The sequence below is a fragment of the Arachis stenosperma genome, unplaced genomic scaffold (assembly GCF_014773155.1).
Source record: "Arachis stenosperma cultivar V10309 unplaced genomic scaffold, arast.V10309.gnm1.PFL2 arast.V10309.gnm1.Scaffold_100025, whole genome shotgun sequence".
NCBI classification, from domain to species: domain Eukaryota; kingdom Viridiplantae; phylum Streptophyta; class Magnoliopsida; order Fabales; family Fabaceae; genus Arachis; species Arachis stenosperma.
Genome location: NW_026651369.1, coordinates 2,725,893 through 2,744,712, shown reverse-complemented (window position 1 = coordinate 2,744,712; position 18,820 = coordinate 2,725,893). Strand labels below are relative to the sequence as shown.

The 18,820-nt window shown below is 39.6% G+C and overlaps 1 non-coding gene across 1 annotated transcript; it reads right to left on the bottom strand.

Moving 5' to 3' along the window:
- Positions 1–3,050: 3,050 nt before the first annotated feature.
- Positions 3,051–3,154, bottom strand: LOC130959889 (small nucleolar RNA R71). The gene has a single exon (XR_009078880.1). It is a non-coding gene; the product is annotated as a small nucleolar RNA R71 (small nucleolar RNA).
- Between the last annotated feature and the right edge of the window lie 15,666 nt (positions 3,155–18,820).

The window sequence follows — 18,820 nt, the reverse complement described above, 5'->3', positions numbered from 1 at the left end:
TAAATTAATTAAGTTAAATGTATGTGCAGGAAGAATCAGGCGAAAAAGGTGGTGTGTATTCCTGCACCAGCAGCTGCAAACAGCAGACAAACTGGAGAGATTGTTCCTTCAGATTTGTGGGCTTGGAGGAAATACGGTCAGAAACCTATCAAAGGTTCACCTTATCCAACGTAACTACTTCATTCACATTCCTAATTTCTTTTTCTTTACCTCCTTATTAATTACAATAATATTCTTGGTAACATCCATCAAATATTAATTAAATTGTAAAAACACGCTAGCTAGATGCAACAAATAATAATGCACATATTAATATCAATATGTGTATGTATTCTTATAGTAAGTTATATAATATTGCTGGCCTATAATTGAAATCATCAATTTCTTGCCGTGTACTACTGTGTCTCTTCCATGTTTCTTGACCATTCAACACTCACACCTTCGAGGTTTTAAAAAACACAACCACATACTATTCAACAAGCTTCACTTAATTTCTTTAGCAACCCAAAGTTAAAAGCAATATCTCCTTTTAATTATTATTGATTGAAGAAATGACATTGTCAATTTGATTATTGTTGGTGATAGAGAGGTTAAATTTGTGTTTCTTAAGATGAATAAGTCTGTGACATTAATTATTATTTATTTTTATTATTATTAGGGGGTATTATAAATGCAGCAGCTCAAAGGGTTGTTCAGCAAGGAAACAAGTAGAGAGGAGCATTACAGACCCAAACATGCTTGTTATTACTTACACTTCAGAGCACAATCATCCATGGCCTACTCAGAGATAACCATCATAGTGTAAAAATCATGTGTAGCTTGTGTTACCCAATTCACTCCAACTCCTTCCACACACCAACTCATCATAATAATTATACTAATCACTTCAACAACTGCTTCTGCCATAACCCATCTCTGAAACCATTTCATCCCCATTATAATAATAAAACAACAGGTATTTTGTAATATATATAAGCTAAAATTTAAAATCATAATAAAAAAATCAAAATAAAATGGTACTGCACAAAGCTATGTATGTAAAAACAAGTTTAAGTTCAACCAGAAGATTTAAAATACACATGCAGTTCCATTAAACGCACACAGTGACAGTAAAGTTGCTTCAACACTAATGCACACATACAGCAACAAATTTCATATAACAAAAAATTAGGATTCAAAACACAAAAATAGAAAAGAAAAACAGAGATAAAATCATGAGTACCTGTAAAACAATGATCAGCGGTGATGAACCCTAGCAGAAGAACGCTGGCAAATTGGAAGAGATCATAGATGAACGGCAAGCAAAACCTAAAGACTTTATAGATCTGGTTACAAAATACACAAATATACACAAATATGAACGGCAAGCTCGAAACAGCAACATTATTACCAAAAACCCTATAATAGCAACATCAACATTATTAAAATTAGGATTCAAAATGAAAAAGAAAAAGGAATAGGCAGAATCATAGGTACCCGGTGATGAACAAGCGAGCAGAAATGATGGAAGCTCGAACTGCTAGCGAAGACGATCGAAGGTCAAACGATGGCGACGCGAGCAGAGAGGAACACAACTTCAGAAGTAACGATGAGGAAATGCAAGTCAGCGACGAACACGACGGCGATGCGAGCAGCGTCAAGCACAACGGTGATGCGAGCAGCGACAAGCACAACGGCGATGCGAGCAGCGATGAGCACGACAGCGCGCGAGCAGCGACAAGCACGACGGCGATGCGAGCAGAGAGGAACACAACTTCACAAGCAACGATGAGGAAATCGAACAAACAAGGGTAAATCGTGCAGAAGGGTTTAAAATGGTTGGGGTTAGGGTTTCTAATTGAAAATAAGACTTGGAATTTTGTTTTGAACTCAGTAGGATTTGAATCAGTGCAGAGGATAGTCGTCGGTGGTTTATTGATGTCGTCACGGCTGCGCCACCACGCTGAGGAATTGTAGCTGCTGCTATGGCTAACAAGTGCAGCACCTCTTGCACAATGAGAAGAGACGTGGGTGGGTTTCGGGTTCTGATTTGGACTTGGGCTCTTATTGGTCCAGGTCTTTGGCCAAAAAAAAAATCAATAAATAATATATAAATTATAAAGATGTATTTTGTGCTAAGTTAAAAAAAGGAAAAAATATATTTTTGTTAAAATATTGGAGAGAATGTCAAAATTTTAGAGAAAAAATTTTAGTTGAGTTTTGGCAACATTTATAATGAGAAGCTTATTAAAAATTGTAAGAACAACACTTATAAAGTGTAATATATAAATATCACAAATGTTGCTTGTTTAATTTACAAAAGCAACACTTTTTACTTGTAGTTTAATTGATCAAAAAGAAACATTTATAGTGTGTTGTTAAGAAAGATTTGCAACAGCTTTATTTTTATGTAACAAATATTAAATGTTGTCTTTAGTTAGTTTAAATAACACTTTTTGAGTGTTATTTGCAGGATATGTTGCAATAGCTAAAAAATGTTGTAGTGTTTCTTTTCTTGTTTTCTTCTCTTTCATATGAGCAGGAACAAGGAAAAAGACACTCTTGTTGAAGCTGATCCAGAACCTGAAAGGACTCTGAAGAGAAAACTAAGAGAAGCTAAATTACAACAATCTAGAAACAACCTTTCAGAAATTTTCGAACAAGAGAAGGAGATGGCAGCCGAACCCAACAATAATAATGCAAGGAGAATGCTTGGTGACTTCACAAAACCAACGTCGAAATTTGATGGAAGAAGCATCTCCATTCCTGCCATTGGAGCCAACAATTTTGAGCTTAAACCTCAACTAGTTGCTTTAATGCAACAGAACTGCAAGTTTTATGGACTTCCATCTGAAGATCCTTACCAGTTTTTAACTGAGTTCTTGCAGATTTGTGAGACTGTTAAGGCGAATGGAGTAGATCCTGAAGTCTACAGACTCATGCTTTTCCCTTTTGCTGTAAGAGACAGAGCTAGAACATGGTTGGACTCACAACCTAAAGATAGCCTGGACTCCTGGGATAAGCTGGTCACGGCTTTTTTGGATAAATTCTTTCCTCCTCAAAAGCTGAGCAAGCTTAGAGTGGATGTTCAAACCTTCAAGCAAAAAGATGGTGAATCCCTTTATGAAGCTTGGGAAAGATACAAGCAGATGACCAAAAAGTGTCCTTCTGACATGTTTTCAGAATGGACCATATTAGATATATTCTATTATGGTCTATCTGAGTTTTCTAAGATGTCATTGGACCATTCTGCAGGTGGATCTATTCACCTAAAGAAAACGCCTGAAGAGGCTCAAGAACTTATTGACATGGTTACAAATAACCAATTCATGTACACTTCTGAGAGGAACTCCGTGAATAGTGGAATGTCTCAGAGGAAAGGAGTTCTTGAAATTGATGCTCTGAATGCCTGATGAGCGGATAATTTGTACACTTTTTAGCATTGTTTTTAGTATGTTTTTAGTATCTTTTAGTTAGTTTTTAGTATATTTTTATTAGTTTTTATTTAAAATTCACTTTTCTGGACTTTACTATGAGTTTGTGTGTTTTTCTGTGATTTCAGGTATTTTCTGACTGAAATTGAAGGTTCTGAGCAAAAATCTGATCCAGAGACTGAAAAGGACTGCAGATGCTGTTGGATTCTGACCTCCCTGCACTCGAAGTGGATTTTCTGGAGCTACAGAAGCCCAATTGGCGCGCTCTCAACGGCATTGGAAAGTAGACATCCAGGGCTTTCCAGCAATATATAATAGTCCATGCTTTGTCCAAGATTTGATGGCCCAAACCCGCGTAGCAATCCGGCCTCAGAAATTCCAGCGTTAAACGCCGGAACTGGAATAAAAGTTGGAGTTAAACGCCCAAACTGGCATGAAAGCTGGCGTTTAACTCCAGAAAATGTCTCTACACTTAAAAGCTTCAATGCTCAGCCCAAGCACACACCAAGTGGGCCAGGAAGTGGATTTTTCTGTCATTTACTCATTTCTGTAAACCTTAGGATACTAGTTTACTACTTATAGGACCTTTTGACTTTGTAATCAGTACCAAATGCTACCGAATGCGACCTTATGACATTGTACACGTTTTCTTCCACAGCATGAGTCTCTAAACCCCATGGTTGGGGGTGAGGAGCTCTGCTGTGTCTTGATGGATTAATGCAATTACTACTGTTTCTCATTCAATCATGCTTGCTTCCATTCTAAGATAATACTTGTTCTTAATCCGGATGAATGTGATGATCAGTGACAATCATCATCATTCTCAACTATGAACATGTGCCTGACAACCACCTCTGTTCTACCTTAGATTAAGTAGTTATCTCTTGGATTCTTTTATCGGAATCTTCGTGGTATAAGCTAGACTGATGGCGGCATTCAAGAGAATCCGGAAGGTCTAAACCTTGTCTGTGGTATTCTGAGTAGGATTCAATGACTGAATGACTGTGACGTGCTTCAATCTCCTGAAGGCGGGGCGTTAGTGACAGACGCCAAAAGAATCACTGGATTCTACTCCGGTCTGATTGAGAACCGACATATGGAATGCCGTGCCGTGACAGGGCATTAGGAATCGTTCCAATGAGAGGATGGGAGGTAGCCACTGACAACGGTGAAACCCTACAAACAGCTTGCCATGGAAGGAGACTTGCGTGTTTGATGAAGAAAGACAGTAGGAAAGCAGAGATTCAAAAGATGGAGCATCTCCAAACCTCAACCTATTCTCCATTACTGCAAAACAAGTAACCATTTCATGTTCTTTTGCTTTTCACAATCAATCCTGATAATTTCTGATATCCTGACTAAGATTTACAAGATAACCATAGCTTGATTCAAGCCGACAATCTCCGTGGGATCGACCCTTGCTCACGCAAGGTATTACTTGGACGACCCAGTGCACTTGCTGGTTAGTTGTGCGGGATTGCAAAAGTGTTATTGCAATTTCGTGCACCAAGTTTTTGGCGCCGTTGCCGGGGATTGTTCGAGTTTGGACAACTGACGGCTTGTCTTGTTGCTTAGATTAGGACTGTTTTATTTTTGTTGGTTTAGAGTCTTTTAGTTGAGTCTAGTTTCATATTTTAAGTTTGGTGTCATTTGCATGCTTTTGTTTTTCTTTTTGATTTTCGAATTTTTCTTGTTCTTAGTCCCTTTTTGATTCACAAAAATTCTAAGTTTGGTGTCTTCTTTGTGTTTTTCCTTTAAAATTTTCGAAAAAATTAGTGTTTGATTTTCCAAAATTTTAAGTTTGGTATCTTTTTGTGTTTTTCTCTTTCCTCTTTTTTTAAAAAAAATCAAATCTTTTTCATAAAAACTTTTCAATCATATCTTCTTAATTGCTGTTTTCAAAATCTTTTTTTTCACTAATTGATTCAGTTTTCAATTTACTTTGATCTTACTTTATTTCTAATTTTCGAATTTTATTTTATTTTTCTTTTATTTTATTTTATTTTATTTTAATTTTCTTTTTTTCGGTTATTTCAAAAAAAAAATAAAAACAAACAAAATTTATCTCTTTGCAATTGTTATCATTTCCCTTTTGTCCATTATGGACTTAAGTGGAATTAACCAGTCCAGAAGGACTCTGGGGTCCTATGCCAACCCCAGTACAGCTGCATATGGGAGTAGCATCTGTGTACCTCCCATCAAAGCAAGCAGCTTTGAGCTAAACCCTCAACTCATTATCATAGTGCAGCAAAATTGCCAGTATTCCGGTCTTCCAGAGGAAGAACCTACTGAGTTTCTGGCACAGTTCTTACAAATTGCTGACACAATACATGATAAAGAGGTAGATCAGGATGTCTACAGACTGTTATTGTTTCCATTTGCTGTAAAAGATCAAGCAAAAAGGTGGTTGAATAACCAACCTACAGCAAGCATAAAGACATGGAAACAGTTATCAGAAAAATTCCTGAATCATTTTTACCCTCCAAAAAGGATGACACAGCTAAGGCTGGACATCCAAGGCTTTAAACAAGAGAATAATGAATCCCTTTATGATGCCTGTGAGAGGTATAGAGGTATGCTCAGAAAATGCCCCTCTGAAATGTTTTCAGAGTGGGTACAGTTAGACATCTTCTACTATGGGCTTACAGAAAAAGCTCAGATGTCTTTAGACCACTCAGCTGGTGGATCTATACACATGAGAAAGACAATTGAAGAAGCTCAAGAGCTTATAGACATTGTTGCTAGAAACCAATACTTATATTCTAGCAAGGAATTCGTTCCACAAGAAGAGGTCATGGCAGTAGTCAATGATCCTGATCCTCAAGAACAGATGAATGAGCTTAATCAACAATTGCTCCTGATGACAGAACAGTTAGCAGAATTTAAAGAAATGCTCCATGATACTAAGGTTGCTAATAAGAACATAGAACTGCAGTTGAATCAAGCAAAACAGCAAATATCTAAACAAATAACAGAAGAATGTCAAGCAGTTCAACTGAGGAGTGGGAAACACTGAATGCCACTGCTCAAAAGAGCAAGAAGTCAATTAAGGAACAGTTGACAGAGGATAACCAAGCCACTGTTCAAAATCCCTCTGAGGACAATAAGAGCCCAGAGAGGAATATTATTGGCGTTCAAACGCCAGAAAGGGAAGGAAAGTTGGCGTTAAACGCCCATTCCTTGCCCAATACTGGCGTTCAAACGCCAGAACAGGGAGAGAAGTTAGCGTTTAACGCCCAAACTTCATCCACTCCTGGCGTTCAAACGCCCAAGGAGAATCAGGCACCTGAGAGTTCTGATGATTATCCCCCTAACAAGGCCTCTTCAACCATTTCTGTAAGGAATAAACCTGCAGCATCTAAGGTTGAAGAATATCAAGCCAAGATGCCTTATCCTCAGAAACTCCGCAAAGCGAAACAGGATAAGCAATTTGCCCGCTTTGCAGACTATCTAAGGACTCTTGAAATAAAGATTCCGTTTGCAGAGGCACTTGAGCAAATACCCTCTTATGCTAAGTTCATGAAAGAGATCTTAAGCCATAAGAAGAATTGGAGAGAAACTGAAAAAGTGTTTCTCACTGAAGAATGCAGTGCAGTCATTTTGAAAAGCTTACCAGAAAAGCTTCAAGATCCTGGAAGCTTTATGATACCCTGCACATTAGAAGGCGCCTGCACCAAGATAGCCCTATGTGATCTTGGAGCAAGCATCAATCTAATACCTGCATCCACTATCAGAAAGCTTGGGTTGACTGGAGAAGTCAAACCAACCAGGATATGCCTCCAACTTGCTGATGGTTCCATTAAACACCCATCAGGCATAATAGAGGACATGATTGTCAAGGTTGGGCCATTTGCCTTTCCAACTGACTTTGTGGTGCTGGAAATGGAGGAGCACAAAAGTGCAACTCTCATTCTAGGAAGACCTTTCCTAGCAACTGGACGAACTCTCATTGATGTACATAAAGGGGAAGTAACCCTGAGAGTCAATGAGGATGAGTTCAAGTTGAATGCTGTGAAAGCTATGCAGCATCCAGACACACCAGAAGACTGCATGGACGTTGACATTATTGATTCTCTGGTAGAAGAGATCAATATGGCTGAAAGCCTAGAATCAGAGCTTGAGGACATCTTCAAAGATGCTCAACCTGATCAAGAAGAACTAGAGGAAGTAAAGGAATTTTCGAAAATTCCTCAGGAGGAGGATAAGCCTCCCAAGCCTGAACTCAAACCATTACCATCATCCTTGAAATATGCATTTCTGGGAGAGGGTGACACTTTTCCAGTGATTATAAGCTCTGCTTTAAATTCACAGGAAGAGGAAGCACTGATTCAAGTGCTAAGGACACACAAGACAGCTCTTGGGTGGTCCATAAGTGATCTTAAGGGCATTAGCCCAGCTAGATGCATGCACAAGATCCTGTTGGAGGATAATGCCAAACCAGTGGTCCAACCACAGAGGAGGCTAAATCCTGCCATGAAGGAGGTGGTGCAGAAAGAGGTCACTAAATTACTAGAGGCTGGGATCATTTATCCTATTTCTGATAGCCCCTGGGTGAGCCCTGTCCAAGTTGTTCCCAAAAAGGGAGGCATGACAGTGGTTCATAATGAAAAAAATGAACTGGTTCCCACAAGGACAGTCACAGGGTGGCGCATGTGTATTGACTACAGAAGGCTCAATACAGCCATCAGAAAGGATCATTTTCCTTTACCATTCATAGACCAAATGCTAGAAAGACTAGCTGGCCATGATTATTACTGCTTTTTGGATGGCTATTCAGGCTACAACCAAATTGCAGTAGACCCTCAGGACCAAGAGAAAACAGCATTCACCTGCCCTTCAGGCGTGTTTGCCTATAGGAGAATGCCTTTTGGTCTGTGCAATGCACCTGCAACCTTCCAAAGGTGCATGCTCTCTATCTTCTCAGATATGGTAGAGAAATTTTTGGAAGTCTTCATGGATGACTTCTCAGTATATGGAGACTCATTTAGCTCCTGTCTTAACCACCTATCACTTGTCCTGAAAAGATGCCAAGAGACTAACCTGGTTTTAAACTGGGAGAAATGTCACTTTATGGTGACTGAAGGAATTGTCCTTGGGCACAAAATTTCAAGCAGGGGAATAGAGGTGGATAAGGCAAAGGTAGAGGTGATTGAAAAATTACCACCACCTGCCAATGTTAAGGCAATCAGAAGCTTTCTGGGACATGCAGGATTTTACAGAAGGTTTATCAAGGATTTTTCGAAAATTGCCAAACCTCTGAGTAATCTGCTAGCTACTGACACTCCATTTATCTTTGATAATGAGTGTCTGCAGGCATTTGAGACCCTGAAAGCTAAGCTGGTCACAGCACCAGTTATCTCTGCACCAGATTGGGCATTACCATTTGAATTAATGTGTGACGCCAGTGATCATGCCATTGGTGCAGTGTTGGGACAGAGGCATAATAAACTTCTGCATGTCATTTATTATGCCAGCCGTGTTCTAAATGATGCACAGAAGAATTACACAACCACAGAAAAAGAATTACTTGCAGTGGTTTATGCCATTGACAAGTTTAGATCCTACCTAGTAGGATCCAAAGTGATTGTGTACACTGACCATGCTGCTCTTAAATACTTACTCACAAAGCAGGATTCAAAACCCAGGCTTATCAGATGGGTGTTGCTTCTGCAAGAGTTTGATATAGAAATAAGAGACAGAAAAGGGACAGAGAATCAGGTAGCTGACCATCTGTCCAGAATAGAGCCAGTAGTTGGGGCGTCCCTCCCTTCTACTGAGATTTCTGAGACTTTCCCAGATGAGCAATTATTTGCCATTCAGGAAGCTCCATGGTTTGCAGACATTGCAAACTATAAAGCTGTGAGGTTCATACCCAAAGAGTACAGTTACATGCAGAAAAAGAAATTAATTTCAGATGCCAAGTACTACCTTTGGGATGAACCATATCTCTTTAAGAGATGTGCTGACGGAGTGATCTGCAGGTGTGTACCCAGAGAAGAAGCACAGAGGATCCTATGGCACTGCCATGGATCACAGTATGGAGGACATTTTGGAAGTGAGCGAACAGCCACTAAAGTCCTCCAATGTGGCTTCTACTGGCCTACTCTCTATAAAGATTCCCGAGAGTTTGTGCGTAACTGTGACAGTTGCCAAAGAGCTGGTAACCTGCCTCATGGATATGCCATGCCTCAACAAGGGATATTAGAGATAGAGCTGTTTGATGTATGGGGAATTGACTTCATGGGGCCATTCCCACCATCATACTCAAACACTTACATTCTGGTGGCAGTGGACTATGTATCTAAGTGGGTAGAAGCAATTGCTACACCCACTAATGATACCAAGACCGTGCTGAAATTCCTCCAGAAAAACATTTTCAGCAGGTTTGGCGTCCCCAGAGTGCTAATCAGTGATGGGGGCACTCATTTCTGCAATAAACAGCTATACTCTGCTATGGTTAGATATGGAATCAGCCATAAAGTGGCAACTCCGTATCATCCACAGACAAATGGGCAAGCTGAAGTCTCTAACAGAGAGCTAAAAAGAATCCTAGAACGGACTGTGATAGCCCGAAGAAAGGATTGGGCAAAGAGCTTGGATGATGCTCTATGGGCATACAGAACAGCATTCAAGACTCCTATAGGCACCTCTCCATACCAACTGGTGTATGGGAAGGCCTGTCATTTGCCTGTGGAACTGGAACACAAAGCCTACTGGGCAACCAGATTCCTAAACATGGATGCACAGTTAGCTGGTGAGAAAAGACTGCTCCAGCTAAATGAGCTAGAGGAGTTCAGACTCAATGCCTTTGAAAATGCAAAAATTTATAAGGAAAAGGCAAAGAAGTGGCATGACAAGAGATTGTCAACCAGAGTCTTTGAGCCAGGACAAAAAGTTCTGCTCTTCAACTCCAGGCTCAAACTGTTTCCAGGAAAACTCAAGTCCCGGTGGAGGGGTCCGTATGTGATTACAGGAGTATCACCATATGGATATGTTGAGCTTCAGGATATTGATTCTGATAAGAAGTTCATTGTTAATGGACAGAGAATCAAACATTATCTTGAAGGAAACTTTGAGCAGGAGTGCTCAAAACTGAGACTAGAGTGATTCTCAGTGAAAGTCCAGCTAAAGACAGTAAAGAAGCGCTTACTGGGAGGCAACCCAGTCATTAGTAGGTTGTATGATTTGTTCTTACAGAGGCAAATATCAAAAAATGAAGGAATTCACAGAGTTACAGAAGGATTCAGCTCAAAAAGCAGAGAAAATGAGCTTACTGGCGAAAAAAACGCCAGTAAGGTGCATTTTGGGCGTTAAACGCCAGAATGGGTACCATTCTGGGCGTTTAACGCCAGTAATGGTACCATTTTGGGCGTTAAACGCCAGAATGGGTACCATTCTGGGCGTTTAACGCCAGGTGTGCAGCATCACTGGGCGTTCAGAAAAACGCCCAGTGAGGAAGGTTTTCTGGCGTTTAACGCCAGCCAGGGTACTTGGCTGGGCGTTAAACGCCCAAAAAGGGTGCCAAGTGGGCGTTAAACGCCAGAATGGGTGCCATTCTGGGCGTTTAACGCCAGAAAGGTGGGGGGACCACATTTTTGTTTTCAACTCAATTTTTTTCAAACTTTCCTCTTTTTACCCATAATCTTCTACATAAATGCACTTCAACCTTTCATCATTCACTTTCAAATCTTCACAAATCAAACCATTCTTCAAATCTATTTCAAAATAATCTCAAATCTTCTTCAAAAACTCACCCTTTTCTCAAATTTTTTTAAATCTTTTCAAATTTCCTTTCAAATCTCTCTTTTGTTTTCGAAATTCTCCTCCCCCCACCCTATAAATGAACGTTCCTCACCCCTCCTTCCTCACACCATTCGAATTTCCTCTCTCTCTCTCTCTCTTCTCTTCTTTCTTTTCTTTTTGCTTGAGGACAAGCAAAACCTCTAAGTTTGGTGTGCTTTTCCGTGATCACTAAGCCAAAATCTATCAAGATCATGGCTCCCAAGGGAAAACAAACCAACTCAAGAGGAAAGAAAGAGACTAATCCAAAGAATCTTTGGAATGAAGAGAAGTTCTTAACCAAAGAACATGAAGACCATTATCACAAAATAATGGGTCTGAGGTCAGTGATCCCGGAAGTTAAATTTGATCTGAAAGAAGATGAATATCCGGAGATCCAAGAGCAAATTCGAAACAGAGGTTGGGAAGTTCTGACCAATCCTGAGACAAAGGTTGGAAGGAACATGGTTCAGGAATTCTACTCAAATCTGTGGCTAACAGATAAGCAAAGAATGACTGGAACCGCTTACCATACCCACAGAACCATGGTCAGAGGGAAAGTTATGTACTTCCATCTGGACAAAATAAGAGAAATCTTCAAACTACCTCAACTACAAGATGATCCTGATTCCTTCAATAGGAGGATGGTGAGAGTAGATAAAGGTTTGGATCAAGTTCTAGAGGACATCTGCCTCCCTGGGACTAAGTGGATAACCAATTCAAAGGGTGTCCCAAACCAACTCAAGAGGGAGACCTCAAGCCAATTGCAAGAGGTTGGCTAGACTTTATTGGGCGTTCCATATTGCCTACTAGCAACCGTTCTGAGGTCACCATCAAGAGAGCAGTGATGATTCATTGCATTATGCTTGGAAAAGAAGTGGAGGTTCATCATGTGATTGCTTGTGAGATCTACACCATTGCAAATAAGAATTCCACTGAGGCCAAACTGGCTTACCCAAGCCTGATTTCCTTGCTCTGTAAAGAGGCTGGGGTGAAGATGTGAGTAGATGAGTTCATACCCATTGAACACCCAATCACCAAGAAGTCAATGGAAGGACAAGTGCAAGACAACTCCATCAAGAGGAGGGCGCAGGAATTCCTCCCTGAATTCCCAAGAATTGACTACTGGTCCAGCCTAGAAGCATCTATTAACAAGCTGCAAGAGACTATGGAGCAACTGAAGGAAGAACAGCAGAATCAGAATTGCATGCTCTGCAAATTGCTGAAGGAACAAGAGAAGCAGGGGCGTGAAATTCAAGAGATGAAACGCCAAAAGCTCTCCTCTCAAGCTGAGGGAGCATCCACTTCTCAAAATCAAGGTTGTTGAGTCCTAACTCTGTGAAAACCTCTATCATTAGGAGCCTCTGTTTTTCGTTTTTTTTTTATTTTCCTTTATTTTGTTTTTATTTTTCGTCTTTTCTAGTCTCATTCTATATCTATTTTTGAGTCTTGTTTTTAATTCATAATTAATAAAATTAAAGTTATGCCTTAAAGTTATGAATGTCCTATGAATCCATCACCTCTCTTAAAAGAAAAATGCTTTAATCACAAAAGAACAAGAAGTACAGGGCTTCGAAATTTATCTCTGAAACTAGTTGAATTAGTTTGATGTGGTGACAATACTTTTTGTTTTCTGAATGAATGCTTGAACAGTGCATATGTCTTTTGAATTTGTTGTTTTAAGAATGTTAAATTTGTTGGCTCTTGAAAGAATGAAGAAAAGAGAACTGTTATTGAGGATCTGAAAAATCATCAAAGTGATTCTTGAAGCAAGAAAAGCAGTGAATACAAAAAAAAAAAAGAAAAAAAAAATTTCGAAAAAAAAAAGAGAGAGAAAAGAAAAGAAAAAGAAAAGAAATAGAGTTGTGATCCAAAGCAACAAGAGTGTGCTTAAGAACCCTGGACACCTCTAATTGGGGACTTTAGCAAAGTTGAGTCACAATCTAAGAAGGTTCACCCAATTATGTGTCTGTGGCATGTATGTATCCGGTGGTAATACTAGAAGACAGAGTGCTTTGGGCCACAGCCAAGACTCATACACTGGCTATGTTCAAGAATCAATATACTTAACTAGGAGAATCAATAACACTATCTGAGTTCTGAGTTCTTATAGATGCTAATCATTCTGAACTTCAAAGGATAGAGTGAGATGCCAAAACTGCTCGGAGGCAAAAAGCTACTAGTCCGCTCATCTAATTGGAGCTATGTTTCTTTGATATTTTGGAATCTATAGTATATTCTCTTCTTTTTATCCTATTTTGATTTTCAGTTGCTTGGGGACAAGCAACAATTTAAGTTTGGTGTTGTGATGAGCGGATAATTTGTACACTTTTTAGCATTGTTTTAGTATGTTTTTAGTATCTTTTAGTTAGTTTTTAGTATATTTTTATTAGTTTTTATTTAAAATTCACTTTTCTGGACTTTACTATGAGTTTGTGTGTTTTTCTGTGATTTCAGGTATTTTCTGACTGAAATTGAAGGTTCTGAGCAAAAATCTGATCCAGAGACTGAAAAGGACTGCAGATGCTGTTGGATTCTGACCTCCCTGCACTCGAAGTGGATTTTCTGGAGCTACAGAAGCCCAATTGGCGCGCTCTCAACGGCATTGGAAAGTAGACATCCAGGGCTTTCCAGCAATATATAATAGTCCATGCTTTGTCCAAGATTTGATGGCCCAAACCCGCGTAGCAATCCGGCCTCAGAAATTCCAGCGTTAAACGCCGGAACTGGAATAAAAGTTGGAGTTAAACGCCCAAACTGGCATGAAAGCTGGCGTTTAACTCCAGAAAATGTCTCTACACTTAAAAGCTTCAATGCTCAGCCCAAGCACACACCAAGTGGGCCAGGAAGTGGATTTTTCTGTCATTTACTCATTTCTGTAAACCTTAGGATACTAGTTTACTACTTATAGGACCTTTTGACTTTGTAATCAGTACCGAATGCTACCGAATGCGACCTTATGACATTGTACACGTTTTCTTCCACAGCATGAGTCTCTAAACCCCATGGTTGGGGGTGAGGAGCTCTGCTGTGTCTTGATGGATTAATGCAATTACTACTGTTTCTCATTCAATCATGCTTGCTTCCATTCTAAGATAATACTTGTTCTTAATCCGGATGAATGTGATGATCAGTGACAATCATCATCATTCTCAACTATGAACATGTGCCTGACAACCACCTCTGTTCTACCTTAGATTAAGTAGTTATCTCTTGGATTCTTTTATCGGAATCTTCGTGGTATAAGCTAGACTGATGGCGGCATTCAAGAGAATCCGGAAGGTCTAAACCTTGTCTGCGGTATTCTGAGTAGGATTCAATGACTGAATGACTGTGACATGCTTCAATCTCCTGAAGGCGGGGCGTTAGTGACAGACGCCAAAAGAATCACTGGATTCTACTCCGGTCTGATTGAGAACCGACATATGGAATGCCGTGCCGTGACAGGGCATTAGGAATCGTTCCAATGAGAGGATGGGAGGTAGCCACTGACAACGGTGAAACCCTACACACAGCTTGCCATGGAAGGAGACTTGCGTGTTTGATGAAGAAAGACAGTAGGAAAGCAGAGATTCAGAAGATGGAGCATCTCCAAACCTCAACCTATTCTCCATTACTGCAAAACAAGTAACCATTTCATGTTCTTTTGCTTTTCACAATCAATCCTGATAATTTTTGATATCCTGACTAAGATTTACAAGATAACCATAGCTTGATTCAAGCCGACAATCTCCGTGGGATCGACCCTTGCTCACGCAAGGTATTACTTGGACGGCCCAGTGCACTTGCTGGTTAGTTGTGCGGGATTGCAAAAGTGTTATTGCAATTTCGTGCACCAATGCCATATTGGCTCAGAACAAAGTGTTGACTCAACAGGTCAACATGATCTCTCAAAATCTGAATGGATGGCAACATGCATCCTGGTGGACGAAATTGTATCTCTTTATAGAATATGATAATAGAGCCTGGTCCAAGATCAACTTCGTTCAACTAACCAGCAAGTGCACTGGGTCGTCCAAGTAATACCTTACGTGAGTAAGGGTCGATCCCACGGAGATTATTGGTTTGAAGCAATCAATACTTATTTTATTAATCTTAGTCAGGAGGCTAATGAAGTTATTGGGATTTATTTGTAAAAGGTCAAACTACAAACTACTTAAAATTGTAAGTTAAAATAATAGGGAATGATAGAGTTACTTGTTTATAAAGGATGGTGGAATATGTTGGGGTTTTGGAGATGCTTTGTCCTTTGACTTCAACTCTTCCTTGAAATCCTCTTCTCACACGCAGGTTCCTTCCATGGCAAGCTCTCTGTAGGGTGTCACCGTTGTCAATGGCTACCTCCCATCCTCTCAGTGAAACGTTCCTATGCTCTGTCACAGCACGGCTAATCATCTGCGGTTCTCAATCAGGTTGGAATAGAATCCCTTGATTCTTTTGCGTCTGTCACTAACGCCCAGCCCTCAGGAGTTTGAAGCACGTCACAGTCATTCAATCCCAAATCCTACTCGGAATACCACAGACAAGGTTTAGACTTTCCGGATTCTCATGAATGCCGCCATCAATCCAGCTTATACCACGAAGATTCTGATTAGGGAAGCTAAGAGACATTCATTCAATCTGATGTAGAACGGAGGTGGTTGTCAGGCACACGTTCATGGGTTGAGGAAGGTGATGAGTGTCACGGATCATCACCTTCTTCACAATTAAGCGCGAATAAACATCTTAGATAAGAACAAGCGTGTTTGAATGAAAAACAAAGGATTGTATTAAATCATCGAGACGCTGCAGAGCTCCTCACCCCCAACAATGGAGTTTAGAGACTCATGCCGTCAAAGTATGTAATTCAGATCTGAAAATGTCATGAGGTACAAGATAAGTCTGTAAAAGTTGTTTAAATAGTAAACTAGTAACCTAAGTTTACAGAAAATGAATAAACTAAGATAATTGGTGCAGAAATCCACTTCTGGGGCCCACTTGGTGTGTGCTGGGGCTGAGATTAAAGCTATCCACGAGTAGAGGCCTTTCTTGGCGTTAAACTCCAGGTTATGACGTGTTTTGGGCGTTCAACTCCGGATCATGACGTTTTTCTGGCGTTTAACTCCAGACAGCAGCGTGTACTTGGCGTTCAACGCCATGTTACGTCGTCTATCTTCGCGCAAAGTATGGACTATTATATATTGCTGGAAAGCCCTGGATGTCTACTTTCCAACGCCGTTGAGAGCGCGCCAATTGGACTCCTGTAGCTCCAGAAAATCCATTTCGAGTACAGGGAGGTCAGGATCCAACAGCATCAGCAGTCCTTTTTCAGCCTAAGTCAGATTTTTGCTCAGCTCCCTCAATTTCAGCCAGAAAATACCTGAAATTACAGAAAAAATACACAAACTCATAGTAAAGTCCAGAAATATGATTTTTGCTTAAAAACTAATAAAATTCTATTAAAACTAATTAAATATACTAAAATCTACATGAAATTACCCCCAAAAAGCGTATAAAATATCCGCTCATCACAACACCAAACTTAAACTGTTGCTTGTCCTCAAGCAACTAGATAAATAAAATAGGCTTTAGCAAATTTAAGAAGTAATAATATTTTAGAGTTTTAAATGAAGCTCATATTCTTATTAGATGCGGGGCTTGTAGCTTTTTGTTTCTGAACAGTTTTGGCATCCCCCTGTATCTTTAAATTTCAGAGTAATTGGCATCCTTAGGAACTCAGAATTCAGATAGTATTATTGACTCTCCTAGTGTAATATGTTGATTCTTGAACACAGTTATTTTATGAGTCTTGGCTGTGGCCCTAAGCACTTTGTTTTCCAGTATTACCACCGGATACATAAATGCCACAGACACATAACTGGGTGAACCTTTTCAAATTGTGACTTAGCTTTGCTAAAGTCCCCAGTTAGTGGTGTCCAGAGCTCTTAAGCACACTCTTTTGCTTTGGATCACGACTTTAACCACTCAGTCTCAAGCTTGTAACTTGGACCTGCATGCCACAAGCATATGGTTAGGGACAGCTTGGTTTAGCCGCTTAGGCCTGGATTTTATTTCCTTGGGCCCTCCTCTCCATTGATGCTCAAAGCCTTGGATCCCTTTTTTACTCTTGGCTAGTGCTCATGGCTGTTTTTTTTTTTGTTTTTTTTTTTTGAACTGCTTTTTCTTGCTTCAAGAATCAATTTCATGATTTTTCAGATCATCAATAATATTTTTCGTGTTCCTCATCCTTTCAGGAGCCAATATTCATCAAATTCAAGGTACAATTTATGCACTGTTCAAGCATTCATTCAGAGAACAAAAAGTATTGCCACCACATATAATTAATTATAGTCTTTATTACTAAGAACTCATAAATAGATTACTTCTTTATTCTTCAAAAATTCTACTACTTTATTCATGCCTGATGATGATGAGAAAAATAAATTACAGCTTAATTGGAAATAAAATCAAAATAGACATACTAATTACTACTACTACTATATATCTCTTAAGGTAAATTTCTAAAATAATACTATCACAGAGTTAAAGCTGGAATTAGAACTTAACAACCTGTATTTTGGGAAGTGGATGTTCCTCTAGTCTGTGGGGTGCCTTCAAGAATTAATTTCTGACGCTTCAGCTCCCTTAAGTTCACATCCTTGCTCTTCCTGTTCTCTTAGGTGCCATGATCTTAATGAGTTTTAGCTCAGTGATCATGGCAAATCACACCAAACTTAGAGGTTTGCTTGTCCTCAAGCAAAAGAAAGGAAAGGAGAGGAGTAGATGAAAGGCATTTTCAAATAAAGATAAGATGAGTTGAAAAAGATATGAGAAGAAATTAAAAATATTTGAAAAAATGGATTGGACAAAGATTTGGGCTTATGAATTAAGATATATTTGATATTTTGAAAAGGGATTTTAGAAATTAGTGTTTCTAGAAATTAGGATTAAAAATTTTAGAATTGAAGGATGACATTTTGAAACATGTTTATGCAAGAAATCATAAATTGAAACATAAAAATTTAGAAAATTATGAAGAAAACGAATTGTACCTCCTCCCATCCTGGCGTTGAACGCCCACTGGTGCATGTTTTGGGCGTTCAACGCCCAAATGTAGCTTCTCCTGGGCGTTCAACGCCATCTGGTGCTTCTTTCTGGCGTTGAACGCCAGAAAGTCCTTTGTCACTGGGCATTTTTCTGAACGCCCAGGATGCTAGCAGACTGGCGTTAAACGCCAGAAGGTGCATCTTTCTGGCGTTTAACGCCCAGAAGATGCTCCTTTTGTGTTTAACGCCCAGATGGCTACCCTTACTGGCGTTAAACGCCCAGTGGGTGCTTTTTGGGCGTTTGACGCCAAAAGTGTTTCTTACTGACTTTTTCACGCCAGTAAGCTTCCAATTTCCTGTATAACTCTGAATCCAACCAATTGCTATTTTACCTTGAAGAGATTTGGACCTATACCTGTAAAAAAAAAAATTTATATAATTAGTAAATATACTTTATAAATGGCTGGTTGCCTCCCAGCAAGCGCTTCTTTAATGTCATTAGCTGGACTATCACTGAGTTTTAATCAAGTCTCAGTTTGAGCATTCTTGCTCAAAATTGCCTTCAAGATAATTTGATCTTTGTCCATTAACAATGAACTTTTT